Genomic DNA, 13,712 nt, shown 5'->3' with positions numbered 1-13,712 from the left:
TGAAAGAGGGAGCTCTTCTTAATATTTTGACACCAAAATCATGCCGATACACCTTACCGACTGCGAGTAAAGCCACCCACGCTTTAACTTGACAGACTGTACATTAAAGGCAATCAAAGCTCTCTAAAATAATTCATGGAACTAATTCCTTTTTTTAATAAAAGCCAGTTTCATACATTTTTTTATTACTTGTTTTTGACTTTATTTTATGATTTCTCCACTTTCATTGCGGATTATATAAATGAATAAAATATTAAAATTCACGTACGGAATTGGTGGAGTTTTTTAATATTTGGTGTTTTTATTGGGATTACATTCATGGTTTTAGTATCAATAACAAATTCTGTAATCCAGCAATAACATTTACGAACCACATTGCAATAAAATCGTATTCTGCTGGCTACTTTTGACTAAGCGTTTTTCTATTAAATTTTTGGGCGTGGAGATTTATCCAATTCTTAAGAAATATCATTCAAACTCACAGGATAATTATTCATAACAATTTGCTAAAAGCTTGTGAGGTTTACCTTGATCTGCATTAAAAAATCTCAGCTTTTTTAGTTCTTTTCTCAATGGGTGAAATTGCGAAATTATTTTTCTCCTAATTAATACGTAAAATTATAAAATAATATGTGATTATGAAAGTTTGATCACCATTGGAATAATATTGTAGCCTGCAGACGATGTTTTGTTAAGGGGTTCCTATTTTTTAAAGTTCGAGTATAATTTATTTCTTTTAGATTTTTATTACTTTTTCTACTGTTCCTACTGTTTCTACTGTTTCTACTGTTTCCACTTTTACTGTTTAAAATAATTTGTATTACAGACATTAATTCGCGGTAGAGATTTGGTCCTTTTTCGCATTTCGTCATTCAAGTCAGATTTTTTTCTCGATCGGTGTTGAGAACCTTTTTCTTATTTTTGTATTACTTGGCGTCGATTCACTACCACGAATCTTGAGTATTTAATTAGTTAATAACGAATAATAATTACTTTAATAAAGTAATGTCACCTCAATAATAATATCTCTAAAGAAGTGAATTAAAAACAATTTTCTGTCTTCTCAAACTGTTCTATGAAGTCAATGACTTTTCTGTTCATTCACTTATTGAAATAATGTCACCAATGCGACAAGAGATCAAAGGAGAGGCAAACAGCAAAAAATGGCACACCCTGAAGGAGAGATTTTTTTCAGCAATTATAGACTGGAAAATAGGATATAATAGAAAAGAGTGAAAATGAGACACCAGATGGGTAATAAAATCAGTGGAATTATCCTTATTATCGACGTCATTTCGAAACTACATGCGTAGGCTGAATATAGACTCATTGTAAGGCTGAGTGGTAACCGCGGGCGGGAGATAAGTCTTTTTAATTTCAATACACTGTCTAGAACATATGGGAGTCATTCTTGGTTGCACCTTGTCGAAGAAGAGCTCAAAGGGTAATCCACCTACGAATTCCGTGGGCAGATCATCAACTCACGTTTCTATGGTGACTTCCCATTTTTCATTGTTCATATAATTAATTACTGATGCTATTTAGTTCAGATAAAAGGTTTTATAAAGTTGAAGTCTCTGTTGTTCCTAATGCAATTGTAAATGTAAATAGTTCGTTTATCATAAAAAAAAGTTTCTAAAAATTTACAAATGAAGTTTATAGCATAGATGTTATTACCAGGGAAAATAGGTAATTTCTGATGTTCATTTTTTTTTAAAGACTGAGAAATAATGTTTTGAGAAATAAGAAAGAATCTACTTCTGCCTGGATTTGAACCGGAAACGCCACTAGATATGAGTGGAGCGTTAATCATTTACGCCACCGGAACCATAAATGATCTTTTCTTCTTTCTCCTATTTGCACATGATTCGAGTCTGTATCATTGTAACCTGTGCAATTTTAGTGATTAATTCGAATCTGAATAAATTCACCGACTTTAAATATTATTTGAAGTATAGACATTATTGTGAAAATTCGACTCTCTGGGTTGAAAATTAAGTTATTTTTGTAGAAATTGCAACTTTTTTGTTAAAAATCACAGCACTGATTAAAAATTAATCTGGTTTAGTTAAGGATTCAATTATTTTGTTGGAAATTCAACTACTTATTTGAAAGTGGAACTACATTGTTAAAAAATAATTTTTCCCTCTAATAAATTCATTAATTTAATTTAAAAAACTGCTTTTTTGTTCAAAATGTAGCTGTTTTGTTGAAAATTGAGTTGCCGGATCGAATAAGGGTACATCGATTTTATCAGTGCGAGCGCAAATGAAACTCGACAAGATAAAAGGAAGAAATCTGAAAATATTTTTTTTACCGAATTCAAGCAAATTTCTTGCAGTAATTGAATTGAAAAAAATTAATGTTCTAAACCAATTTCGATTGACTTATTTGATCCAGCAGTTCAATTACATTTTTAATTAATTTTTTAATCTGAAAATTGGAATATTTCATGTTTGTTTGAAAATTGAATTGTTTTCTTTTTCTAGAAAAGTAATCTGCATGTTTAAAAAGTCTTCTTTTTGGTTAAAAAATCCTTTTTTGTTGTTGTTAAAGATTCATCGTTTAAGTTAAAATTTTGCTTCTTTAAATGACAAATTAACTATTTAATTCTTTTTGGAAAATGTATACAGTGTTAAAAATTCATCTTTTTGGTTGAAAATTCAACTATTTTGTTGAAAAAATATTTTTTTTTTACTGAAAATTTAATTATTCTAACTCTAATTAAAAAATTATATTTTCTTTTTGAAAATTTATGTTTGTTGTTCAAAATTTGTCTTTTTTTGGTAGACAATTCATCTTTTGGGTTGAAAGATTAAGTACATGGTTGAAAGTTACCCTCTTTGGTAGTAAGTTTGTGTTCTTTAAATTTGTCTCTATTTTATTAAATTTATGTTTTGTAACTGAAAATGTATCTTTACTATTTTTTTTTGTATATGCATCTCTTTTAATTGATAATTTTTAATTTTTGGGTGAAACTTGAATGATTTTGTTTAAAAATTTAACTGTTTGGTTAAAAAATTCATATTTTCGGGTTGAAAATACAACTGTTCTACAGAAAAATTGTATCTTTGGCTTGAAAATTCAAACTTTTGGATGAGATTTTTTTCTCTAATAACAAAAAAATCTTTCTTGGTCGAAAATTCAATACTTTTCTGGAAAACTCCTCTTTTTTTGTTTCAAAATTAGTCTGATTTGTTTTGAGAATTCAACTACTGTGTTGTAAATTCGTCCTTTTTTTTGAAAATTAATGTAGTTGGTTGAAAGCGGAACTGATTTGATAAAAAATTATTTTGTGGTTGACAATAATTAATCACCCTAGTAAAGAAACCTTTTTTTGTTCAAAATTTAAATCGTTTGTTGATAATTATTTTTAACTGAAAATTTAACTGTTCCATTTTTTGTGGAAAATGTATCTGGCTTCATAGGAAACTAATTTTCTTATAAAAAATTTAACTATTGTGTTTTATGTTCAAAATTAATTCCTATGGTGAAGAGTTTAACTTTTTTTTTGTAAATTCATTCTTCTTTTTTGAGTGAAAAATTATTTTCTTCACATAAACCGAGACATAAACATAACCTATACTATTTTTAATTAAAAATTTATATTCTACAGTGGAAAATTCATGCATTTTGTTAAAAATCTCTTTTTTGGCAGAAAATTCATTTCTTGAGTTGAAAATTTAATTGCGTGGTTAAGAGCTTTTAGAAGTTAATTTTTGTCGTCAGAAATTTTTTTTTAGTTGAAAATTAATTTTTTATCTGATAACGTATCTATTCAATTTTTACTTGATTTAACAGTTTTCTTGCAATTTCCTCTTTTTTGTTTGAAAAACCGTGTTTTTGGTGTTAAATAAAGTGGTTTTATTGAAATTAAAAAAATAAGTTAGAGTAGAAATATGAAGTTTTACCATTTTCGTTTTGAATTCATTTTTTTAACGAAAATTTATCACTTTGCTTGAAAATTAATATATAATTATTAACATTTTTAGGATAAAAACTATATTATCCTCTAGTAGAAAACTGGTTGGCGCTTACCATAGAGTGATAGAAAAGTCAAACAGGTACATTCCAGTTCGCGTCCGAGGTATCTGTTTACATTATTGGATGTAAACATTCCTAGCGATTAAGTTACAGCGATCGTGCCGAATTCGAGTGGAGCTCATTTATGGCTTTTAGCATTTATTTAATCTTCAAACAGTTTAAATATTAAAACAATTTTCATAAATGGCTCTTCTTTAAAGCATAAGTTTAATTCATCATTTTGCGTTGTAAATTTACAAGAACTATTAATTATTCAAACAATTTTTAATTAAACATTAACAGTTTAACATTTTTCTACGAGAGAATTTGTTCACGGAGTCAACTAACCCTTTTCTATGTTGCTTTACAAAAGAACTGATAATTATTTAAACAATTTGAATAAAAAAATTAAGAGTTTGCCCTTTTTCCAACGAGTCAATTTGTTTACGGAGTCGACTAAAAAAGTCTATCCGATGACCCTGTTGTATATTGCTTTGCAAATTTACAAGAACTATTAATTATTTTAACAATTTTAATTACGAGATTAAGAGTTTTTGAACCTTTTTCTGCAAGTAAATTTGTTTGCGGAGTTAACTAAGAATGTCTATTTTTTATTCTTTTTCTTTTTTTTATTCTTTTGTTTTTGCTTTGCAAACTTACAAACACTATTAATTATTTAAACAATGTTAGTTAAAAATTTAAAGTTTGGACTTTATCCTAAGAATCAATTTGTGTTCGAACTAAACTAAGAATATCTATCCGATGACTTTTTTCTATGTTGATTTGTAAATTCACAAGAACTATTAATTATTTAAACAATTTTAATTAAAAAATTAAGAGTTTGCCCTTTTCTCCACGTGTCAATTTGTTTACGGAGTCAACTAAGAAAGTCTATCCGGTGACTCTGTTGTATGTTGCTTTATAAATTTACAAGAACTAATAATTATTTAAATAATTTTAATTAAAAAATTAAGAGTTTGCCCTTTCTCCACGAGTCAATTTGCTTACGAAGTCAACTAAGAAAGTCTATCCGGTGACTCTATTGTAGGTTGCTTTGTAAATTTACTAGAACTATTAATTATTTTAACAATTTCAATCCAAAAACTAAAAGTGACTTTTTTTCTACGAGTTCTGCAAGTAAATTTGTTTACGGAGTCAACTAAGAATGTCTATCCGATGACTTTTTTCTATATTGCTTTGCAAATTTACAAGAACTTTTAATTACTTAAACAATTTTAATTAAAAAGTTAAGAGTTTGGCCTTTTTTCTACAAGTAAATTTGTTTACGGAGTCGACTAAGAATGTCTATCCGGTGACTTTTTTCTAGGTTTCTTTGTAAATTTACAAGAATTATTAATTATTTAAACAATTTTAATAATAAGATTAAGAGTTTTTGAACTTTTTTCTACAAGTAAATTTGTTTACGGAGTTAAATAAGAATGTCTATTTTTTATTCTTTTGCTTTTTTCCATTCTTTTATTTTTGCTTTGAGAATTTCCAAAAACACTATTAATTATTAAAACAATTTTATTTTTAAAAATTTAAAGTTTGGCCTTTATCCTACAAATCATTTTGTTTTCGAACTAAACTAAGAATGTCAGTTACAAGAACTTTTAAATATTTAAATAATTTTAAGGAAAAAGTTAAGAGTTTGCCCTTTTTGTACAAGTCAATTTGTTTACGGAGTCGACTAAGAATGTCTATTCGGTGACTCTTTTCTATCTTGCTTTGTAAATTTACAAGAACTATTAATTATTTAAGCAATTTTAATTTAACAATTAAAAGTTTAGCCTTTTTCCTACGAATCAATTTGTTTTCGAAGTCAACAATCAAGATGTCTATGAATGTCTATCAGATGACTCTTTTCTATGTTGCTTTGTAAATTTACAAGAACTATTAATTATTTAAGGAATTTTAATTAAAAAATTAAGAGTTTGCCTTTTTTTCTACAAGTCAATTTGTTTATGGAGTCGACTAAGAATGTTTATCTGGTGACTCTTTTCTATATTGCTTTGCGAATTTACGAGAACTATTAATTACATACATACGAGTTTGCTCGAAGTACTCGTATTTGCCTAAACGTTTGGTCCGATGAGAGGAAAATTGCAGAAAATCACCTCCCGAGTTTAGTCGAATTTTCAAAATGCGAGTACACAACCCGGTCTTTCGTCGTATATGGTTATGGTACCCATGCGAAGCCGTGTATAAATAGAAGTTATTAAAGTAAAAATGATTATCGTGGTATTTTCTTGAATTTAGTTTCCAAATAGAATAATTACAATCAAAGTAGTGGGTCTCGCGCGTAAGAGCTTCTAGTTTGGTTGAATATTAATGTATTTCACGTAAGTCTGATCAAAATTATTGATATCCTAGGTATAAGGGTGTTTTTATACCTAAAAGAAATTTAGAACTATTATGAAATATAAAATAAAGGTCAGAGAAAAGTCAGGGAAGGTCAGGAAATTTCGAAATTGGGATTTTATAGCAATTGTAATATTGCAATACAGTAACGAGCCAATTATGGAGAAAACTATTTCGATGATGATTATGTTTACCAGTTTTTAAGAACTTTTTTGTGGAATTATTATTTTAATGAAAGGCCGACTATTTACACAAAATTTTGTGCTGAACTCACGAGGTCGTAAAAAATAACTGAAACAATGTCAGAGAAAAACTTAGTTAACTATCCAAATTTCCGACGTAGCTTACGACGTCAGAATTTTTCATAGGGAACCGAGATAGAACCTTTCAATTTCGACTCTCTCAGATGGAGCATTTCACTATAGATACTCTGAAGTAGAACCTTTTCATTTGAATATAATGAAACTACACTGTTACATAACATTGTCGCTGTTAATATATCATTATCAATGTGGAAGAGCAATTATATGGAGTTTGCAGGAATGGAACATGAATATTATCGTAATGTCACTGTTGTCATAGTGAAAGGCTATTTCTATCTAACTCTTCGAGGACTGTGTCCATGTTCACTGCCTTCTGTGACACGCATTTTTCTCAAACGGATGGTTTTCACAATCGCTCCGAATGAACGTCACTTCGAGGACGAGTCCGCAGTTACGCAAAGTTCTTTCAGTTCTTTTACCTTCTCCATTTGCGAGATCGCGAAATATTTCGAGAGAGGTCAAAAGTCCTCTTGGTGCTCTTGCATCGTTAAATTCCCCTTTTTTACACACATAAAAGATTATTGACTTTATTGACATATTAAAAGCAGCATTTTTTAAAACCGCTTGAAGAATCTCAACTGAAATCCAGTCCTAAATTTGCATTTTCGATGGCCTCTAGACCAAATTAATCCGAACGAGTGTAATTAAGACTGATAAAACATCTCCTGACAAATTAGAGATGTCTTGGTTTCAAGAAACTCAATTAGGAAAAGATTTGAATATCAGAGAAGGTTATCAGGATTGTAATTTATTAGATTATCTGGAATCTGTTCTGATGTCATTGACATTTTTTCAATAATGATCAAAATCGTATAAGTATGCTATTTTCTGCTTTGAGCAGAAAAAAATCATGTAAGTTGTCTCTCAATACCAGAAGATTATTTCACTAATTAATAAAACTTAACTAAAATAGTCACTTGTATTTTTATTTAACGCAGCTTCACGCCTTATAACATAGATATTACGTTTTCTTAAATTTATACGATTCCATAAATTAACAAATAATTAGTGTTAAACTTCAGAAAGTCACAAGAAATAAATTTTCCAAAATATCTTGTACAGCAGCATTTCAGATTGTTCAGGGAAAGAAACGGTTTTCATCAGACAATCAATTTCTCACATCTTAAAAATGTAAATTTTCGAAATTCGCTGTCAACGAGATTTTTTGGATTTATGATGCCTTTGCATTATATTGGTTTTTATAATTTCAACAAAAAATTCTGCAAAAGAGTGTAATTTTTTTTCGGTAATCTGAAGCCTTATATTTTATTTAGCATGTTTCATAGAACTATCAGAATTAAAAAGTATAGTCTAAATTCAGCTTCATTAGAAGGGGGGGGGGGGGGGCGAAAATCTGACATTATACACGGAAATATAAATGTGAATAATAATTTTTTTAAATGTTTAAAAAAAAGAAAATTAGTAACTTTCTTTACCAGCAGTAAAGCATCTAAATTTAGACATGACACTCTCCCTATTCGACTCTATATCCCATTTTCGTAAAATTATTGAACTAAATTAATTAATAGAAATTAATGATGAAATTCTTTTTGTTATCTGAAAATTTAACTATTCTATTTTTGATTAAAAATCGATTTTTTTATTTGAAAACTTAACTAATTAACTTTTTCAAATTGAATTCATCTTTTTTGGTCGAGAATTTACCTACTTGATTGAAAGTTGAAAAATTTGTTCTTTCTTTCTTAGAGATGTAACCAGTTCATTATTATTTCTAGTAGAAATTTCAACACTCATTGCAAGTTTATTTATTTTCTTGTTATATACCTGTATTGTATAAAATTAATTTTTTACATTGAAAATTTAACTGTTCAGATCAAAGATGAACTACTTTGTTAACAATGTATTTTATTATTTGAAGATCCATCCTTTCAAATGAAAATTTCTCTTTTGATAGAATTGTTTACTATTTTGGTTCAGAAAGCAACTGTTTGTTTGAATATTATTCTGTTTTTGTCGAGGATTCAAGTATTTTGTTGTAATTTCGTGTTTTTGGTTGGATTTTTGATGACAAATTAAAATATTTTTTTGGATGCAATAATAACTATTATATCTTTTGTGGAGAAATGATAATTTTATGGAAAATTCAACTACTTGGTTAAAACTTGAATCTTTTTGTTAAAAAAGTGTATCTTTATGGCTTGAAGACTGGATTATTTGGTTAAAAATGCAACTCCTCGTGGTTGAAGTTAATTCTTTTTTGTTAGAAAATTCGGCCATTTTTTGAAAATTGACCTTGGAAGTTTAAAAATGCAAATATTTTGTTAGTATTTCATTATAAATCAAGCTGTGTCCATAATGTATTTTTTATTGTTGAAAATTCAAATATTAGATTGAAAATTATATTACATATTATATTTTGGAATGCATGGTATATTAAAATATTATGGTTTTAAGTTTTTTGTTTAATTTTATGTGTTCATCAAATAAAAAAAAATGTTGACTGAAAGGAGGGGTGGAGATATTCGTATTTGTGATGTCACCCTGCAATTTTATAGTTCTTTGTGATTATATGTGACGAAAAAGGGGGGGGGGGGAGTGTACGAAATAGCGTGACGCATTTTTTGAACGACCCCTATATCGATCTCTAGTTTATTTTAAACGCAGCTACTATAGTCACAAATTTACTTTTAATTAAGTTCCTGTTTCGTTCAGTCCAGTCTGTAAGTACTAGTTTAAATCGCCCCTAGTTGCGAATAAATTTCATTATCCAATTCCATATCATTTTGAATTATATTTAATTACCAGGATAGCATTTATCTAATTAGATGCAAATCGATGCAATTTCGAATTGAATGCAGTGTTTATCGTTTATTTAATTTCGATTTATGTTACTGATTTCGTCATGTTAGGCTGTGACCATCTTTAGTTTGAAAGAAAATTATAATAATAATATAAGCAGGTTATGTATAATTATAATTATTCTATATTAATAGAATTATTTGTAATTATTTATGGCTGCTAAGCAACATTACATCCTCTATTATAATTAGTTCAGTTATCATTGACAATTTAGCTAATTATAATAATAGGGAACAATAAGGTGGTCCAAAAACGATGAATTTTTTTAATGGTCATATTCTCTCCCTAACCACTTCTTAATTTGTTCGAATTACCAGAATCTTTTTTGTATTTTTTAATTGAAAAAAATGATATTTACAGGTTCAGCGACTCCACATCAAGTTTAACACGTATTTTAAATCAGGAAAAATACGTTTTTGTATATTTTGGATAGAATCATAAATATCAGGCTAAAAGAATTGTTCCTCAATAATTATTTCCGCAATCATCCAGAAAATACAAATCCGAAATTACTTTTTGAATTTCACTGCCATTAGCCTGGATTACAGGATCCCCGAACACCCCCAAAACTAAAAGAATGGGATTTCAAACCATTTGTAATTGTTTATACCAATATTCTTTTTAAATTAAGATAGGAAATTCAGGTTTTATTTGAATGCTTCAACTTTTCAGTTAGAGCCAGAAAAAATTAATTAAAATTATCAAAAATAATTATTTTGCAAAAATTCTATTATTCTTCACAATAAATTTAACATATAGCAGCTTTGTATGAAATTTCAAATCTTTATAAGCCTTTCACTTACAGTGTAGTAATGCCTAAAAAAAGTTAAAAAAATAATTTTGTAACCAATTTATTATTGTTTATAACTATCTTCTCTTAGAAACAAGAGTTATAATTTGTTTTTAAATTTCCAACTTTCTGCTATCTGTTCATTTATTCTTAGGTACAAATTAATAGAAGTTAATAATAACAATAATTGTTTAAGCAATTTTTTAATTGTTTAAAATTATATTCTCTTAGAGTAATGCTAGGAATTTGCCATTTTTTCAGAAATGCTCAAATTTTTAGTTAGAGTAAATTAACAATTTTCAACTGTTCAATTCAACAACAAAGACGAATTTTCAACAAAATTGCAGAAAAATTAAACAAACAGGATTAATTTTCAACGAAGCAGTTGATTTGTATCCAAAAATAATGACATTTTTATCAAAACACATGAATTTTAAAGCCAAAAAGACAAATTAAACTTTCTTTTAAGTTACAACCACGAAAGATTTCCGTTTAATTTTCAACAACAAAATAAAAATTTTCACTGAAAGAATATTAATTTTCAACATAAGGTTAATTTTCTACCAAAATAACTGAATCTTCAATCGAAGAGAAGTCATTTTTAACCAAACAGTTTCATTTTTATCCAAAGGGGATCAAATTTATACTAAAACTGATAAATGTTCAAGCCAAAAGATGATTGAAAAAAATAAACAGGTGAATTTCAATCACGAACGGTTTCAGTTGAATTTTCAACACCAAATTATAAATTTTTCATAGAAAGTTAATTCTCTAATAAAATAGTAGAATCTTCGACCCAACAAGATAAATCCTCAACAAAAAGTTAGATTTTTAATAAAAAAGGATGACTGTTGAACAGATTTTTTTTCATTTTTAGGAACTAATAAAATTGTTAACTAAAAATATAATTATGAGGAGAAAAAAATGGAAATATAAACAAAAGTGAGAAAAATTGTAAGACCAGAATCATAATTTTGCAATATTATTAAGGTATTAAGAATCTTTTGTAAACGGATTAAAGTAATCTCAAATATAATTCAAAAAATTGCAAATTTATACTCCACGAGTCTTTTAAAGTGACTCCTGAAGAAATTCCCTGACTTTTGCAAGTTTTTTCCCTCAAAATTCCTGACTTTTCCCTGATTTTCATGATTCTCCCAGACCAATAAAGTTCTCGGACTTTTCCCTGAAAACCAGATATCTTGTGATTTATGGGCACCCATATACACATACTAAAATTCAAAAAGAAATGCATTTCCGAGATCCTAGGGTCGAACCATGTCGAAATATGACAAGAAATTTGACTTTAAAATGTAATTCCTTATAAATATCCTTCTATGGGGAAACAATAATGAAAGAAAACTTGCAAAATTAAAGGGTTTAGAGGAAATTGCGTAACGAGAGATAATTATGGGAGACCACCTAGAATCAGAGAAACAACAGCGATTATTGGCGCCTATATTACATTCAAGAGCGGTTATCGAGACAGTTTGTCGAGTCCCACGCGTTCCACGTGTAACAAGTGCACGTGCTCACGCACGCGAGATCGTGCGTGCATGGGTAATAACAGGCCTGTGAACGCCGGCCTGGCGCCATGGCCGGGGGCTTCAGCCACTGAGAGAGTCTCGGTAATCAGACTTTTCCGGATGCTGGGTTCGACCAGAAGCCAAGATTCCTTTCAATTAGGACTCATTTGCTCTCAAATGGCGCGGCGGTAATACTGAGGGAAAATTAGAAAATATACTCTCTTAACTTGAATCAGTGAATTTTCACATCTGAAATCTGTGACGTACTTTTTGCAAATTTAGTAAATGATAATTCTCTAGACATGTACGCTTTGGCTTCACACCAGTTCCATCCGGCAGTCGGAAAAACATTTGAGTATTATCCATCTCAATTATATTTGAGCCAAATTTCGGGATTTAAAAAAACCTCCCGTTCATACCTGTCCATAACTTGATTAGACAAAATGTTCCCTTCATATACAGGTTGTCCAAAAGTCTGGAATTACCTAAGAACATAACTGTCTAGATAAAATATCATACAAATTGGTCAAGGTCATCCTTGAAGTAACTTTCAACGAGAAATCGAACGATGAACTTCAATTTGGCCTTGATCTTGACCGCCAAGGTCATTCAAAAGTCAAATTGAAGGTCAAAGTTGGATTTATCGTTTAAAATTACTCCATTGATGACCTTGATCTGAGGAAATACAGAACCGTCATGTTCACCCAAGCCGGACCTTGTTTATGTTTCAACGACCTTCAGCTGACTTGCAAAGTCACACCTGACCTATGATTTGAGTACATATTTAAGCGTAAAATTTTCCAGTCTTTCGATTGCCAACGTCAAAAATAGTGGTTCTCACTTAAAACCGAAGATTGACCATAAAATGACCTTAAAGGTCAAGTTCAAGGTCAAAATGAAAGTCACCATTGGATTTCTCGTTAAACGTTACCCCAAGAATGACCTTTACCCATTCAAATAATATTTGATCTGGACAGTTATTTCGGTGTTTTCAGACCTCATTTGCAGTATAAAAAAACATTCTTTTTATAGTTGAGCATACCTCAACTCGTCGAAATCTACTTCTCAATTATATTTGACCCCCCTCCAATATAAAAGAAAAGCATCTGTTTATTCATGACTATATCCTAACATGGAAAAATCTATATACCATTCAATTATATTCGAGCTCATCCCCAATATTTCGAAAAAACGATCTGTTTATAGCTGTTCATACACTAACTGAGTAAGATCTACATACCTCTGAATTGTATTTGACCCCTGTTTAGAATAAAAACATTCGCTTATAGTTGGCCTTAACTTACATAAAAAATATACTTTTCCGTTATATTTGAGTTCGCTTCCAGTAGAATGAAAACATCCGTTTTATAGTTAGTCATACATTAACTTCAAAAAATCTACTTCTCAATCATGTTTGACACCATTTTTCTTAATTAAAAAAATAATACGTTCGTAGTTGGGTACACCATTATTCCACAATATTTATATTATACTGATCACTTGTATTTAGCCCCAATTAAAAAAGGCATCTGTTTATAGTCGTTTATACTCGGCAAAACCTACCACTGAATTATATTTTATCTCATTTCTAGTATTTGTAAGCAAGCATCTGTGTGTAGTTGCCCATACCATAACTCGGCCATGTATTATTATATACTTTTTACTAATATGGACATGAGAATACCAGGTGTATACATATGAGACCGGTATTTTTTCAAGAAAAAAACACATTTATTTCAAGAGAATGATAACAAATATTTTATTCAGAGTATGCGCCCTCGCTGGCTACACATTTTGTCCACCTTTCAGGCAATTTATGGATACCTTTCCAAAAAAAGTCTTCGTTTTTTGAAACAAACCAGTCATCGA

Source organism: Belonocnema kinseyi, chromosome 2 (genome assembly GCF_010883055.1).
Source record: "Belonocnema kinseyi isolate 2016_QV_RU_SX_M_011 chromosome 2, B_treatae_v1, whole genome shotgun sequence".
NCBI classification, from domain to species: domain Eukaryota; kingdom Metazoa; phylum Arthropoda; class Insecta; order Hymenoptera; family Cynipidae; genus Belonocnema; species Belonocnema kinseyi.
This window is presented reverse-complemented; position numbering follows the sequence as displayed.